Below are 17344 nucleotides of genomic sequence, written 5' to 3' on the forward strand. Positions count from 1 at the left end.
AAACCCCAGAATATGGCAGAACAACTTTTCGTAACAAGCGGCGCAGTCTAACGTGAATAACCGACACAGCAGCACCAGTATCTACAAGCGCAAGAGTACAAATATTTTCAAAGGTAAGTTCAATTAAATTATTCGGTGGCGAAGCAGGACTTTCACTGGTCGACGGAAGCGCACTTCGTGCCTGCGGAACTGCGTCTAGTGGTTTTCCGGCATTGGCGAGGTAGAACGGCGACGCATCTGCGACGGAGAGCGACGGCGCGGAGAGGTTGAGCGGTTGTCATTCGAGAAGTTGTAAAAGTTGGACGAGGGCTGAGGGGACGCACGGAGATGGGACGGCGGCTGCGCGTAGTTGACCGGGCTCTGATCGAAAGCGTACGGGGCCGGGTGACGGCAGCACAGGGGTGCAACATGGCTGGGGAGACCACATGTAAAGCAAATGGGCCGGTTGTCAGATGTGCGTCAAGGGCGTAGAATAGGTGGCGCACGGCGCTGGGTGACAAATGCCCGCTGAGGTGAACCGTACGATGGAAAAGGCGTAGGAGGTGGTGGTCTTGCGGCAACCTCAGCATACGACAGTGGAGTGTGTGCGAGCGTCGGAACAGCGTCGGCATGAATGAGCGGAGCTGTCAGTGGAGCGGCATGAAGACTTGGTTGTCGAGGGGGCGGAAGTGCGTCGGCAACTTGTTCCTGAATAACCTGCGTATGGTCGGAGCCAGGTGTGAACTGGAATGCGGAACGTTAGGAATTAGGGATAATTGCCGTGCAACGTCTTCCCGTACGAAGTCTTTAATGTCTTGATTTAGTGTGGAGCTGACAGGGGCGTCAGACATAGCCGCGATCGTGGCTTCAGGTTGTCGAGGGACGATGCGTTGCCGATGAAAGTCGTCGTAGCTTTGACACATTGTGACAACCTCAATTACAGTACGGGGCTCTTGTGCCATCAGAATGTTGAATACGCCTTCGTGGATGCTCATCATGATGTGGCGAATCTTCTCGGCTTCAGTCATCGATGCGTTTACACGATGGCACAAATCTAAAACGTCTTCGATGTAGCTAGTGAAGGTTTCTCCTGTCTGCTGCACCCGCTCGCGCAAACGGTGTTCGGCGCGAAGCTTGCGGACCGCAGGGCGACCGAAGACATCCACAAAGCGAGATTTGAACGAGGCCCAAGATGGAATGTCAGCCTCGTGATTGGTGAACCACAACTCTGCCACTTGTGCGAGGTAGAAGATAACGTTGTTAAGTTTCAAGACGTCATTCCACTTATTGTGGGTGCTTACACGCTCATACGACGAAAACCAGTCCTCCACGTCCTGATCGTCGGTACCGCTGAAGAACAGCGGGTCCCGCTGTCGAAGCACCCCGGAGCATGCAATTGAAGAGGCCGAAGAGGCCGAGGTAGCGGGGCCGGTGGTGTTGGTGCTGGAGTCAGTCATTGTGGTTGCAATTCGGCGACTGCGGAGCTCCAGGGCGAGAAAGAGAAGAGAACTCCCGCGACCTCCACCAAGTGTTAAGCGGGGATCCAGGCACTGGTAGTGGGCACTGGTAGCGAGTAAGACCGGAGCGGGGGTGGCTCAGCTTGTAGACAGCTTGTCCGCAAAAAAGGCACTGCCTCTTTCTGGGCGATCTGTCCGCCTGATTGGAACTTCCTCTTTACAATATATATATGGCAATTAGCCTGCACTGCCTTGACACCATTCCCCTTGTCTTGCCAAGTGCCCAGCAGCAGTTCCTCCGACAGACGCCTCTGGTCCAAACGCTTCTAGGTACAGGCTAGCACATTTCTTTCTCACACATACAGTGGGCACACCAATAATATATGATCCACAATCATTGGGATGCCACATATTTAACATTCCTGGCAATCCACCTGTAAATTCAATGTACGTACTCGCACGTGAAAGCCACATTTAAACGTAGTTCAAATACCAGGTATGCATGATGACACGAAATATCGCGCGGAACACAATATTTCAGTCTCCGATCGAGTCTTTTTACACGAATGTGTCGGGCATCTTGCTGGGCATGGTACGCTGCCATAGCATTCTTTATAAACTTCGTAAGAAGGCACGTCGTATCCGCTTTTGAAAAAGGCATAGATGTTTGGAGGCAATTTCTGAGTGCAGTTCTCGCTTCAACGTCGGCCTGTTCATCTCCATGTAGCCCGCAGTAAGCTGGTATCTATTGAAACATTATCCTGGCGCCTTGCCGTCGGGCAGATGGGACAAGCTTCATATTGTTTAGTGCCTGAGACTCGTAGGTAGTGTAGTGTAACAAATTTTGCACAATTAGCAATGCAGTCTAACAGTGTGAATATATTTCATTTTTGAAGGGTTTGCCCACACATATACAGCGAATAGATTCCCGAAAGATTTTCTTCGAGTATATTAAATTCTCTAACGTGCCAATATCAGGAATTTCTCTTGCCTAACGTAGCCCGTTACGCACCCAGCATAAACGTCCCGCATGGGTTGTAGACTAAAAAATCGGACTTGTACAGTTCCGCGAAGTATAGCCGGATTTGGTAATTCAGCGAAATATATATAGAAGTTGAAACGAACAGTATAAAATGGTTGGAAAGCAATAAAATAAGGGATGGAAATAAGGGCATTATATTTAATAAAACTTATTACTTGCGACATGTAGCTAAATCAAGTATTTCAAAATTAATAGAATATTGTAGTTATACTGGACGCAAATCAGCTTCGCAATGATGTGCAAAGCAGTCCATGCATCGTCTGTGTTATTTATTCAGAAGAATCAGGACCGCACGTATTCAAGCAGCTGTCTTCGTCTTCGAAGTTGTTGCAGTTCCCCTTACGTCCATACCATGCGAATCCTTCGCAGGTTTTGGTGTTATTGTCAAAGTACCACCGGAGGAAACGATTGTGCCCCATTGGGCCTGGCAACGCCGGACACCCACACACTGCGAAATTAAAAAACAAAGAGGTCAAAATCAAGGTTCACATTAGGTTATCGAATGTCTTTCTCCGATGCAATTTTTAATCGACAGCCATACCATATCCGGCTCGCATACAAGAGGCCCATGGTTTGAATCCCGCTTCCGCAAAGTTCTCTACGAGGTGTAAAAGATACGCGTGTTGATATAATTGGGTATATAGGTTAGGGGTGCGACCTAATTCCGTTGACCACTTCCGCCAATGCAAATTCTCACCAAAACAGGAGTTGGCCACCATGGTGAAGTAATTGGCCACAAAACTTCCCGTGGATAGTCTAAAAAACTCTAGCCCCCAGTCACCGGCAGCTGCAGAGCAATTAACCACAGCTACGGTCAGACATGTGCCGCAGTGAGGGTGGTAAAAATGCCTTGCTCCGGACAAGTCATCATAGGAAACTGACCCTGGTAACGTTTATTTCTAGAACACTAGCTAGTAAGCCCAGTTTAGCAGCGTTGTTAGAGTATCTTGGGGTTTGAAATGCGATATAACAGCGCTTATATATGCCATTTCATACCCCTATAACAGACCAGATAGAATAGGCAGAGATAACAAAGGTAATCGATAAACACAATGCGGCCGATATAAGGAATGATAACATTAAGAAAATTGCGCATTCTGTAAAGAACGGGGGAAGCCTTAAAGCAATGAAGAAGAAATTATGCATAGTCAGAAATAAGATATATGCGCTAAGGGACAAGGCGGTCAATGTCATCACAGATATTTACAAGATAGTCAAAGTAGCCGAGGAGTTCTATACCGATCTCTAGAGTAGCCAAAGAACTCGGGACAGTTATGAGATTGGCGGTAAGGAAATGCAGTCAGACGTTCCGCCAGTGTCGAAGGACGAAGTTCAGAAAGCATTGGAAACTATGAAAAGGGGGAAAGCAGCTGGAGGGGATCAGGTCACTACATTTTTTTTCAAGGACGGGGGAGTATCGTGCAAGAAAAACTGTCCACCTTGTATACGCAGTGCCTGATGTCATCGACGGTATCGGAACCATGGAAGAACGCAAACATTACCTTAATTTATAAGAAAGGAGACTCTAAAGACTAAAAATTACAAACCAATCAGCTTACTGTTTGTTACGTATTAGGTATTTACCTGGGTAATCTCTAAAATAATTAGGACTACCTTAGACTGCAACCAAGCAAATGATTAAGCAGGGTTTCGGAAAGGGTACTCTACTATCGATCATATTGTTACCAGAAAACGCGTGACCGATGAGTTGGTGCGTTCACAGATCGCGATGACGACCGGGGAACGCGTAAACGATGAAGTGTTCTAGAAGCCGACGACGCTGCCAGTGTGGATGGTGGACGGCCCCTGAAGACTTTGCGCCAAGTTCCGCTCATGGCAGCGGCAGTTGCTTCAAATACATATCCGTAACATCTTGGTTGAGGTCACGGGTTGGACACGATGCTGGATCTCCGCAGTGGCCGTCACCTCGGAACCATCTCGATGACATCCATCTGAAACACCAACTGTCAAAGTAGCACATCCCCATAACCGCGGACAATTCTGCGGTACAGATGAGGTGGATGTCGAGGACTGGTTCTCGCTTTATGAGCGTGTTAGCCAGCACAACGGATGGGACGCCCCACTGATGCTGGCCAACGTCATCGTCTACCTTACTGGAACGGCATGCGTGTGGTTCGAAACACCTGAATCGGATATTCCTTTCTGGGTGTATGCAAAGAAAAACTTCGAGGCCTATTCGGAAAGCCTCTTGGCCCTCAGATCGCCGCCAAGAGGGACCTCTCCACTCGTGTCCAGACATCTACCGAGCATTATATCACCTACATCTAAGACATTTTGGCCCTGTGCCAAAAGGTTGATAAAGACATGACGAAAGCTGTAAGGTGCGGCACATTCTCAAAGGCATTGCCGACGATGCCTTTAATCTTCTACTCTGTCGGGACTGCTGCGCTGTTGACTCCGTTCTACAGGTTTGTCGACGCTTCGAGCAGTGCAAACACCGACGCATTGCGAATCTCTTCAACCCGCTCAACAACACCGCTCCTAGCTCCATGTTAGAGGATCTTCCGACCGTAAGGCAGCTTTCAATCCCTGAAAACGTTACTCGTGAACTGGAAGCGCTCGCTGCTGCTGCACCCAACCCGCCGATCTCGGAGTGCAACATAGCGACTATATCTCTTATTCAAGGCATCGTCCGCCAAGATGTTGCCAAATTGGGTGTCACCTGTAGCCGCACCGCGGAACATCAGAGTTCGAGCCCCGTCCCTCCCATAGTCGCTATTGCTATGCCCCGCCTAGCAGTAGCGCCTATACCTATACGCCACCTTACACCACCTTACCGATACCGCAACCCTGATAAGTAGTGCACCCGTGACGATCGGCCGATTTGTTTCACGTGCTCGCGTATTGCCTATATATCTCGCCATTGCCGCAGCCGCTGGTCTTCACCACGTCGACCTTTATCTTACGTTGACCGCTACTCCGACTACGGCCGCCGCCGTTTCTCGCCTCGTTATGAAGCGCCCTGCACCAAGACAACTCCACCTCTGCGCCTTCCTGTGTTCAGTCGCTTTCCTTCCCCACCAGTCCCCCGTTCCCGTTCACCTCTTCCTCGCCGTAGTTCCTCACCGTCCTCCACTGGCCGCTTCATGAGAAACTAGATAATGCAGCTCCCGCAGGTGATGGAGCATTGGTACTCTAGTCTGGAAATCCTCTACTGCCTATTTCTTTGCTCTGTCACCTCCTCTCCCAGTTCGTGGATGGTGTTCTTGTCTCTGCCCTCATTGGCACTGTCGCTCAAGTCTCGATCATGAACTCATTTTTTGCCGCCGCCTCAAAAAAGTACAGCCCCCGCCACTTAGCCCACCGTTCGTGATGCCGATGGCAGTACTGTTGACGTCACTAGCCTATGAACTGCCCGAGTCACCGTTGATGGGCATCACATCCCTGTTTGCTTCACCATCCTCAACTAGTGCCCTCACAATGTGATCCTCGATCTTGACTTTTTAACGGCCCACTCTGCCCTTATAAACTGCTCCAGCTGCCTTCTTCGTTTGGACCTACCTGTTTGCTTAAAACCTCCTCAATGTACACCCCGCCTTCGCTCCACTGAGTTCGGTCGTCTGCCCCCTGCCTCTGCTATTTACCTACCTCTATCACTTTCTCCGCCTGTGCCTGACGGTGACTGTGTTGCTTGCCTCATCACCAAGGCCTTTCTCGACCGCAGCATCGTCCTTCCTCACCTCATCATCCGCGTTACCCAGAACAGGACCTACCTCCCTATCCTGAACTTCAGTCTATCGCCCCAAGCATCCCCAAAGGAATGTCTCTTGCTACTTTGTCTCCTCTCAGAGACTGCGCCATTTGTGCACTCACACCTGGCCCACCTTCAAGCACCCTTCAAGCACCCGGATTCCCCACCACAATTAGCGACCCTGTTCCCGCGATGATTGCCTCCGACCTCAGGCCTGAACACGCTCAGGACCGGCACAACCACTTGTTGTACTTCAACGACATATTTGACTTTGCCGCCGGTTATCTGGGCCGAACATCAATTGTAACTTACCACATTGACACCGGCGATGAAAAACCTGTACATCAGAGGCCTTATCGTGTGTTACTTCATTAGAGCCAAGTCATCTAACGGGAGGTCGACAAGATCTTGGCCAACGATATCATCGAATCTTCGAACAGCCGCTGGGAATCTGCTGTTGTGCTCGTTAGAAAGACAACAGTTGGCGCTTTTGCGTCGTCTATCGACAACTGAACAAGATTGCAAAGAATGATGTCCACCCGCTTTCTCGAATCGACAATACCTTGGATTGTTTACATAGAGCTCCGCTACTTCTCCTCCATCCAACTTCGTAGCGGCTGCTGGCAAATCCTGTTGTGAGAACACAGCTTTCGTCACACCCGATGGACTTCACCAATTTAAGGTTGTGCCTTTTGGACTTTGTAACGCCCCTGCCCCGTTTGAACGGATGATGGTCTCCTTACTCCGCGCCTTCAAATAGACGACTTGTATCTGTTACGTGGATGACGTGATTACCTTCTTGCCGTCATTAGAAAGCCACCCCCGTTGCCTTAATTTCATCTTGGCACTTTTCCGCCGTTCCGGACTCCAGCTGAACTCAATGAAGTGCAGTTTTGTTCGCCGCGAACTATAAGTGCTTGGCTATTTGGTGAATGCTACCGGTGTGGAACCTGGCCCCCACAAACTTTGCGCTGTAAGTGCTTTTCCATCTCCCCGTTCTTGCGTGATGTTCGCAGTTTTATAGGACTGTGCTCGCATTGTCGCCGGCTCGTCCCAGACTTTGCCGTCGTTACTCGCCCTCTCCCCAAACTGCTGCTGAAATGCGTCCCTTTTCTTGGGGGACCAGAGCAGGCTACCGCATTCTCCAACCTCATCACTGTTCTCACCAATCCTCCTGTGTTGGCCCATTTCAACCCGTCTGCCCCGACGGAACTCCGCACCGACGCCAGTCGCCACAGGATTGCTTCCATTCTTGGACAGCGACAACGCGGTCAACACTGCGTGATTCCGTACGCCAGTCGTCTCTTGTCTTCAGCGGACCAGCACTATTCTATTACAAAACAGAAGTGCCTGGCTTTCGTTTGGGTCATTCGAAAGCTCCGACCCCACTTATTTCGCCGGCCCTTCACTGTTATTACCGACCACCACGCCTTATGTTGTCTGTCTTTCCACAATGATCCTACTGGCCGCCTCGACCGCTGGGCACTGCGCTTGCAGTAGTATATCTTTTCGGTTGTATACAAATGCGGTTAGCTCCACCAGGATGCAGGCTGTATGTCCCATTATCCCATCGATCCACCTTCCCCTACAGACCATGAATTGTACCCTTGTGTCTTTTCTATATTCGACTTTTCCCGCATCGCCGACGAACAGCGCTTGGACCTCATTCTCAGCTCTCTCACTGACCTCCTCCGCACAGACAGCCGTGATTCTTCCCTCGCCCTCTTCCTCTTGCGTGGGAACCCGCTGTATCGCCGCAAAATGCGACCTGATGGCGCTCTGCGCTTGCTGGTCACTCCTCAATGCCTACGCACTGGCGCTCTCTAACAAATGCATGACGATCCTACAGCTGGTCATCTTGGCCTCTCACTCTACCGCTCCGCACAACGGTATGTAGCTGCTTGCGACCTCTGTCAACGCCGGAAGAAACTGACTGTTCTGCATCCTGGAGACCTGCAGCCGACTGCTATCCCGACTAAGCCGTTTCCTCATGTTGGCCTTGACCTCCTAGGTCCCTTCCCGGAGTCTTCATCAGGAAACAAGTCGATCGCTGTGGCCACCGTATATGCCACGCGGTACGAGATCACTCGCGCCATTCCAACTAGCTGCGCCACTGACGTTGCTGACTTTCTTTTTGCACGACGTCCTATTTCACCATGGTGCTCCCTGTCAACTACTTACTGACCGTGGCCGCTGTTTCCTGTCCAGAGTTGTTGATGAAATACTTTGTTCTTGCTCTATTCGGCACAAGTTCACCACGGTGTATCACCCTCAGACGAACGGCCTTACGGAACGTTTTACCGCACACTTACCGACAGGCTCGAAATGTATGTATCCGACAGTCACCGCGACTTGGACATTTGTCTGCAATTTGTCACATTCGCATATACCTCTTCGCGCCATGACACTGCTGGGTAATCTCCATTCCATCTTCTCTTTGCAAGAAACCCCTTACTGCCCTTCGACACTGCTTCCCCCGCTGACCCCGTCTCAATTTATGCCCGCGATACCATCGCCTGAGCCGATGCCGCTCGGCAGATTGCTCGTCACAAGTTCTCTACCTCCCAAGAACAAAAACGCTGCTACGACGATCACCACCGTGATGTTCATTATCCTCCCGGATCTCTCGTACTGCTCTGCCTCCCGTCCCGCCATGTGGGGTTGTGCGAAAAACTTTTGGGATGTGGGGGACGTGGTTGGTTGATCTACGCATGTGTGGCTATTGCTATATATTGCAGGTCGTTTCACTGCAATAAACCAGATGTAGCAGCGCCTGCCCCATGTCCTTCGATTTCTCTCGTGTGCGTGTGTGTTTTTCTGCGCTAAGAATGCCGTCTTAAGTAGAGTTCATTTTTACAATGAAAAGCGTGATTACTTAAAATGCGCCCTTGAAGGATTACATTTCCTTGTGTAAAGCTCTTGAAAGGGTAGAACCAAGACTCACAGGACCGGTCAGAGAGAAAGTTCCCCAGACATTTTAGCATTTTGCCCCGAAAGCCAAGCTCTCCTAAATCACGCAGGGTACCATACCTCCACTTAGTATCGTAGGCTTTTTCAGGGTCAAAAAAGATGGCAAGGCAGAGTTGCTTATGCAAAAAGGCTTCTCGGACTGTATTTTTGAGGCGAACAAGTTGGTAAGTAGCAATACATGTTTTCTTGAAGCCGCAGTAGTGAACGTCAAGCAGTTTTTGGGATTCGAGGACAAACATGAATCATATTATGAATATTTCCAAAGCTCTTTGCTTGACAGCTCGTGAGGGCTACATGCATATAAATTCCTGGAGGGTTTGGCGACTTCACAGGCTTCAAAAGTGGCACTATAATGACCTTCTTCCAGGTCTCCAGAATTTTCCCGGATATGCAGATTTCGTTAGAAGATTTCTGATAAATGGGCTAATATTTCGTAGTGAACAATATTTCGTAGGGTCCTGGTGCAGTGTGTTTGCCAGCGGACCAGTATGATATGTATTTCTTCTACTCTAATTAAAGCATCGAAATGTTCATTATCGCTACCAGTCATTAGGAGCTTTTATTCGGCCTTTAATTTGTGCTTTAAAAAAGACTGTGTACAATATGTAGAACTTGCAACTTCCACAAAACATTATCCCAGTGTGTCTGCTTGTTCGTCTATATTCGTTCGTGTGCAAGAGATTGTCTGAAGTGGAACTGTAAAGGGGGAGAATTTTCCATCCAGTTTATGAACTTTTTGCCATATGTTTTTGGATGTAACCAAGCTGTAGATGGAAGATACATACCTCTTCCATGATTGTTTTTCATCTGGGAGGCGGATATAGCGCACTTTAGATTTTGTCTTGCTGAAATTTATCAGGTTTTCGTGCATTTGGTAGCGGCGTAAAATTCCGCATGTTTTGTTTTGCTCCTCTTTTTTTTTCAGCACTCTTACGTATACCATGCTTTACCATTTTATTTCACCACGCCAGAACTCCAAGGAATGGCTAGGTAAGTGGCAGGAATAATACATGCTGCGAAAGTTTCGCTTAATTTGTCCACATCAGTACTGTCCGAATAGATTTTTTCTAGGGCTGCTTTTTCGCTAAAAAGCGCCCAGTCGGCCAAATTTCACTTTCAGCGCGGTGGTTTTGCTAGAGTGATTGATGGCGATGACTGTGGGCTGATAATGGCTGGAAGATGATCGCTCCCACAGTGGTTATCAGAAACTCCCATTTAAAATCGGTAAAAGCACTTTTTGAACAAAAAGACAAATCGTGCCAGCTGAATTTGTCAGTGCCTGGAGAAACGTCAGTGTGCTTCGCCGTGTTCAATGGAGCAGATATTGTTGCACGGAACAAAATTTTCCGAAATCTTACCTCTGACGTCCGTTTGTCTGCTGCCCCCAAAAGAAAAGTGACTATTAAAATCCCCAAGTAAACGATATTGCCGCGAAACCTTTAAAACAGTATTTGTTGTTTTTTAACAGCCGCCGGCATACAGGCTTATCACTCTGATTCTGGACCGCGTATCAGTTCCGTAATCTTTGTTTGTTAATGCTCGATGCCGCGAGTCACACCTTTATCAGTTTAGTTGTAGCACAAGATGCACCGAGATATGTCTCGAAAGTTCCGGCCACTCGGGTGTCTTTCCACAATGTTCCAGCCCGTGCTGGTAGCTGCTTGCGACGTTACCTAGATTGTTCTGTGCAGCCTTTAAATTGAGCGTTGCCGAGTGTGACGGGCATTCTTTGTTCGACGATCGACGAGCACGTTTGTTTCTATCGCCGCCGCCGAGTTGCTTAGTTATTTTGCGGGCGCAAGTCAGCCCAAATAAAGAGTTTCTTTAGTGCAATCATCGACCCTTCATTTGTGTCGTCGACCTCGTCACCACTACGTGACATCTGGTGGAGGTGCTGCCTTTGATCCTTCAAGCGAAGACCCAAGCCCTGTTCCTGTCGCCCTGGAAGACAAGCCTACAGGTCACCGAGCCAGCCGCCGACTTCGAGGCCTACAACCCGAACACGGTCTGCTGCTTGACCCCATTCGATCTCGAAAGGCATCGACGCTGACAATGGCCCAGCCTACAGCACCGGTTATTTTCTTTCAACCCCGGGAGCCCCCCTGCTTCCATGGACTACCGGATGAAGATGCGGGAGATTGGATGGACCTTTTCGACCTGTGTGGCAGATTTCAACGGCTGTAATGACGCCGCGAAACTTAGGCAAGTCTACTTTGTTCTTCAAGGACATGCACGAGTTTGGTTCGAAAATCATGAGGCAACTATGAAGGATTGGGAGACTTTCAAGGAAACGTTTCTGACTGCCTTTTCAAGCATCGTCCGAAAGGAAAGAGCCCAGGCCCTCCTTCAGTCAAGACTGCAACTTCCTAACGAGTCTGTCCTGGCGTACGTTGAGGAGATGAAGCGCCTCTTTCGCCGCGCCGACCCTAACATGACTGAAGGTGAGAGAGTCAAACTTTTAATGCGTGGCGTCAAAGAATCGCTCTTTGGAAATTTTGTCCGAAATCAGCCAAAAACAGTGGCGGAATTTGAAACGGAAGCGTCTGCCATCGAGAAGACGTTGTACACCCGGATGCGCCACTACGAGCGGCCACTTCAGCCAGACTACTCAAGCCACTGCTCCAGCGCATCTGCAAGTGGAGAGAACCTTCGTGACCTCATCCGGGAGATCGTGCGAGAAGAGCTCCGCCGAATGCAGCTATCATCACAACAACCCCAGGTGGCGACGCTCGCGGACGTCGTCCGTGAAGAAGTCCAGCAGGCGCTGGGCGTTCCTGAAGCGACGGCTGCGACTGTTCCAGCACAAGAGGCAACAGCGATGAACTACGCTGGTGCATTACGTCGCCCTCCGCCCCGACGTGATGACTTTCCGAGCCCTCGTCGCTACCGGCCTGTTCCTGAAAACCGCCCCTTGGCTCCCGCCCGCCAAGCCTACCAACGACCAACAAGCCCCAGGAAGTGCGACGCATGGAGGACAGCGAACAACCGGCCATTATGCTTCCACTGCGGTGAGGCCGGCCACATTCTGCGGCACTGCCCGTACCGACGAATCGGTATCCGCGGATTTGCAGTCGACGCTCTACGACCACGTCCAGGTGAACGACCGCAAGAAATCGACAACTATCTGCGTAGCGGTGAGATTGCGCCACCAAGCCGTCGATTCAGGTCTCCATCGCCGTACAGGGCCCGCTTTGCGTCGCCAGTACGTAACTATGATGATAGTGTGCGCGGAAGGTCCCCAAGCCCCCGTAGGGGAAACTAAAGGCAGCAACCTTTGGAGGTGAGGTTGCTCAAAGGCGAAAAGACGAAGATCCTCCGCCGCCGACGACCACTAACGACGACGCAGCCGTTTCACCGCCGCTCCACATGACGTCATCGACGACAACACGACCAAACTGCAAGCAGACACCGCCGCCCAGCGAAGCAACAACGGTATGCCCCGGCCATGACCTGAAGAAACGACGGAGCCGAGATCCGACACTAAGGCCCACGTGCAATGCGAGGACGCGAACAAGTGGCCTTGAAGTTGATGTCAACGGTCGCAGAGTTACTGCCCTAGTAGACACCGGAGCTGAATATTCGGTCATTAGTGGACCGTTAGCCTCTCAGCTAAGAAAAGTTATCACCGCTTGGGATGGCCCGCTGATTCGCACAGCAGGTGGCAACCTGATTACTCCATCGGGACGATGCACCGCAAGAATAACCGTAAATGGGCGTACTTACCCCCCCAGCTTTGTGGTCTTGTAGCAGTGCTCCCGCGACGTTATTTTAGGCATGGACTTCCTAAATGAACATAGGGCTATCATCGACCTGCGATCCAAGCTCATCAAGCTCTCGGCAGACAAAGCCATTCCTGCTACGACGACGTCGATGCAACACATGCCTCTAAACGTCCTCGACGAAGAATTGAACGTCCCGCCCCGATCAAGTATCGCAGTCTGCGTAGGTAGCGCCAACATCGAAACAGCTGAAGGCATCGTCCAAGGAAATATCCAATTGCTCTTAGAACGAGGTGTCGGCATCGCAAGAGGCATCACGAAATTCCGGAGAGGTCAAGCTCAGGTTCTGGCAACAAACTTCACCGAAGAATACCGGCACCTCAACAAGGGCACGACGATCGCCTTTTTCGACGAATTAGCGAAGCTCGAAGATGTATTCACCCTCCACGACCAAACGCTGGAAGACGCACCGGACCTATTCCGTCAGCCCACATTTAACATCAACACGGCATTGACCCACAACAGGATAGACCAGATTCTCAGTCTGCTTCGAAGCTACGGGGAGTGCTTCTCATCGTCATCGAAGGTACGACAAACACCACTGGCCAAGCATCGCATAATAACGGACGAACACGCCCGACCTCTGCGCCAAAGCCCTTATCGTGTATCGCCGCGAGAACGCCAGGCCATTCGCGATCAAGTGGAGGAAATACGTGATGACGTAATCCAGCCATCGAACAGCCCCTGGGCAGCACTAGTCGTTTTGGTCAAGAAGAAAGACAGCAAACTTCGCTTCTGCGCTGATTACCGCCGCTTGCATAGCATAACGAAGAAGGATGTCTACCCGCTTCCCCGCATCGACGACACTCTCGACCGGCTCTGCAATTCAAGGTACTTCTCATCGATGGACCTGAAGAGCGGATATTGGCAAATTGAGGTCGACGAAAGAGATCGCGAGAAGACCGCATTCATCACACCGGACGGCCTTTATCAATTTAAGGTGATGCCATTTGGCCTCTGCTCCGCACCAGCCACGTTTCAACGAGTAACGGACACAGTCCTGGCAGGCTTGAAGTGGCAAATTTGTTTGGTATATTTGGACGACGTTGTTGTCTTCTCGTCATACTTTGAAGACCACCTAAAACGACTACAGACAGTGCTGGAAGCCATCAAGTCATCGGGGCTAACGCTAAAAGCAGAGAAGTGTCACTTCGCCTACGAAGAACTCCGATTCCTAGGTCACATCGTTAGCAAGGACGGTATTCGCCCAGACCCGGAGAAAACGGCTGCAATCGCGCAATTCCCACCGCCTGCCGACAAGAAAGCTGTGCGCCGATTCCTTGGGCTGTGCGCTTATTATCGACGATTTGTCAGAAACTTTTCGCGGATCGCCGAACCGTTGACGCAGCTTACAAAGGCTGACGTACCTTTTAAATGGGAAGCGCCGCAAGGAGAAGCCTTTGACGAACTTAAGCGCCGCCTGCAATGCCCTCCTGTACTTGGCCACATTGATGAAAACGCCGAGACCGAAATTCACACCGACGCGAGCAGTGTAGGCCTAGGAGCCATTCTCGTCCAGACGACTGCCAGACAGGAAAAAGTAATCGCCTACGCTAGCAGGTCTCTCACAAAAGCCGAAGTCAATTACTCGACGACCGAGAAGGAATGCCTTGCGATCATCTGGGCTACTTCTAAGTTTCGTCCATACCTATACGGCCGACCATTCAAGGTGGTTAGCGACCATCAAGCGCTCTGCTGGCTGGCTAATTTGAAAGATCCTTCCGGCCGCCTTGCCAGATGGAGCCTACGACTTCAAGAATTTGACATAATTGTTGTCTATAAGTCGGGCCGGAATCATTCCGACGCAGACTGCTTATCCCGCGCTCCCGTCGATTCTCCCCCGAAGGACGATGACGATGACGCATTTTTGGGACCGGTAAGCGCCAGCAGTTTCGCAGAACAACAGCGATCAGACCCTGAGCTGAAAGCGCTAGCCGATTACTTGGAAGGAAAGACCGCTTCCCCTCCTGGTGTGTTCAGGCGACATTTATCATCCTTCGCGTTAAACAATGGCCTCCTCGTGAAGAAGAACTTCGCACCCAACAAGACCGCGCAGCTTCTCGTAGTGCTTAAAACCCTTCGGCAAGGAATTCTGCAGGCGTTGCACGATGAGCCCACAGCAGGCCACCTCGGGTTTGCGCGCACGTTGCGTCGAATCCAGGAGAAGTATTACTGGCCGCGACTGCCTGCCGAAGTTGCCCACTACGTGAAGACGTGTTGTGAGTGCCAACGACGCAAGGCGCCGCCGATCAAACCAGCAGGACTACTAAACCCGATTCCGCCCCCAATCCTGCCCTTTCAACAAATTGGGATGGATCTCCTCGGCCCCTTTCCATCTTCGTCTGTGGGTAACAAGTGGATCATCGTTTCCACTGACTACCTTACCCGTTACGCCGAAGCAAGCGCACTACCAAATGGTACCTCGGCAGAAGTCGCCAAATTTTTTGTCGAACAAATTCTCTTGCGACACGGCGCCCTAGAAGTGCTCATCACGGACAGGGGAACGGCGTTTACGGCAGAGTTGAGGCAAGCCATCCTGGAATACAGTCACACAAGCCATCGACGAACAACTGCGTACCATCCCCAGACCAATGGCCTTACGGAGCGCCTGAACAAAACGATCGCTGACATGATCGCTATGTACGTCGACGCTGAACACAAGACCTCGGACGCCATCTGGCCGTACGTGATCTCCGCGTATAACACGGCAGTCCAGGAGATGACCAGAGCGACTCCGTTCAAGCTTGTGTACGGTAGGGAGTACACGACGACGCTCGACGCAATGCTACCGCACGTAACCAACGAGGACAACCTTGACGTCGTCGCCTACCTGCAGCGTGCAGAGGAAGCCCGACGACTCGCACGGCTGCGTATTAAAGACGAACAGCGCACCGACAGCCGACGATACAACTTACGACGACACCACGCAGAGTACAATCCAGGAGACCAAGTGTGAGTTTGGACACCTGTTCGCCGTCGCGGATTAAGTATTTTATTTCTAATCTTCATAAATGATTTACCTGCTAGCGTTCGTGTTAATATGAGGCTTTTTGCTGATGATTGTATATTATACCATGAAATAAATTCGCCAATTGATCATGTAGCACTTAATGATGCACTAAAATCAGTACGTGAATGGTGCGCTAAGTGGCAGATGAGCATTAATACTGAAAAATCAGCCGTGTTACGAATTACCAGGAAACATAGTGTGTCCGAATTTTCATACACACTAAACAATATTCCGCTTCCCACAGTTACACAGCATAAATACCTAGGCCTAATTATATCAAATAATCTTAAATGGGACACTCACGTGAACTTCATTACATCATCAGCACTAAAACGACTTTTTTTTCTTAAGAGGCGCCTCCCAGACGCCCCATCAGACATTAAATTACTTTCGTATAATACTTTTGTCAGACCCGTACTTGAATACGCAAATGTAGCCTGGTTTCCGTTTACAGATAAACTAATAAAAAACTAGAGGGCGTCCAGAGGAAAGCTGCTAGATTCATCTATAACAAGTACAGACAAACGGACTCACCCACAAAACTAATAAACAAAGCTGGAATACTCACGTTACAAAACCGCGCCAGGCTTGTACGGCAGAAAGTGCTTTACCAACTCATTCATAAAATGATAAACATAGATACTTCGAGGTATATTGCAAAACCAGACACAAGAGCAACACGACATAGACATTCACAAACACTGGAAGAATATCGCTTTAACACAGACTGTTTTAAACATACATTTTTCCCGACAGCAATTAGAGAATGGAACAACCTACCATCATGTATAACACGTTCATCTTTAGAAACTTTTTTGCAGTCTTATGAAGCCCACCTACTCGTTTTACAATGTCAGTTATAATCATAGTTCAAACTCATTCAGTGCTCTATGTTAATGTCAAGTGTGCTTCGTTGTGGTGTGTTTTCAGGCATTTTTTTTAGTTACTCTCATGTTATTTGTAATCCGTTATTATCAAATACTTGCTATTAACTGTACTACTGTTTCAAACCGTTGTAACGCTGTATATTTTTGTACTTTTGTTGTGTATTTCCAAATTTGTGTGCCCTTCCTGCAATAATCCCGATTGGGATTGGCAGTATTTCCAAATAAATAAATAAAGTGAAAAGTTGTTGCGTCGATACTTTGGGCCGTACGAAATCATTCGCCGCGTCGGCCCACTGGGCTATGAAGTCATTCCCGACGGAATGTCAGCATCACAACGGCGACGCGCATGCCCAGAAATTGTACATGTTGTACGACTGAAGCCATATTACGTGCGTTAAAGAATATGTGGTGTTTAAAATTTGCAGTGCTTATGTTTAGTTGCTTTGTTTTGGAACATCGAGGCGATGTTTTTTTTTAAAGGGGGAGTAATGCCGCGAAACCTTCAAAA

At 49.7% G+C, this 17344-nt stretch overlaps 1 long non-coding RNA gene across 1 annotated transcript in view; it reads right to left on the minus strand.

Moving 5' to 3' along the window:
* Positions 1 to 2611: 2611 nt before the first annotated feature.
* Positions 2612 to 17344, minus strand: part of LOC146174971 (uncharacterized) — a 37911-nt gene continuing 23178 nt past the window's right edge. Inside the window, exon 3 of the long non-coding RNA XR_014701723.1 lies at positions 2612 to 2926. This is a non-coding gene — a long non-coding RNA (uncharacterized LOC146174971). The remainder of the gene's footprint in view (positions 2927 to 17344) is intronic.

Source organism: Amblyomma maculatum, chromosome 11, assembly GCF_055883805.1.
Source record: "Amblyomma maculatum isolate TAMU_Amacu chromosome 11, ASM5588380v1, whole genome shotgun sequence".
NCBI classification, from domain to species: domain Eukaryota; kingdom Metazoa; phylum Arthropoda; class Arachnida; order Ixodida; family Ixodidae; genus Amblyomma; species Amblyomma maculatum.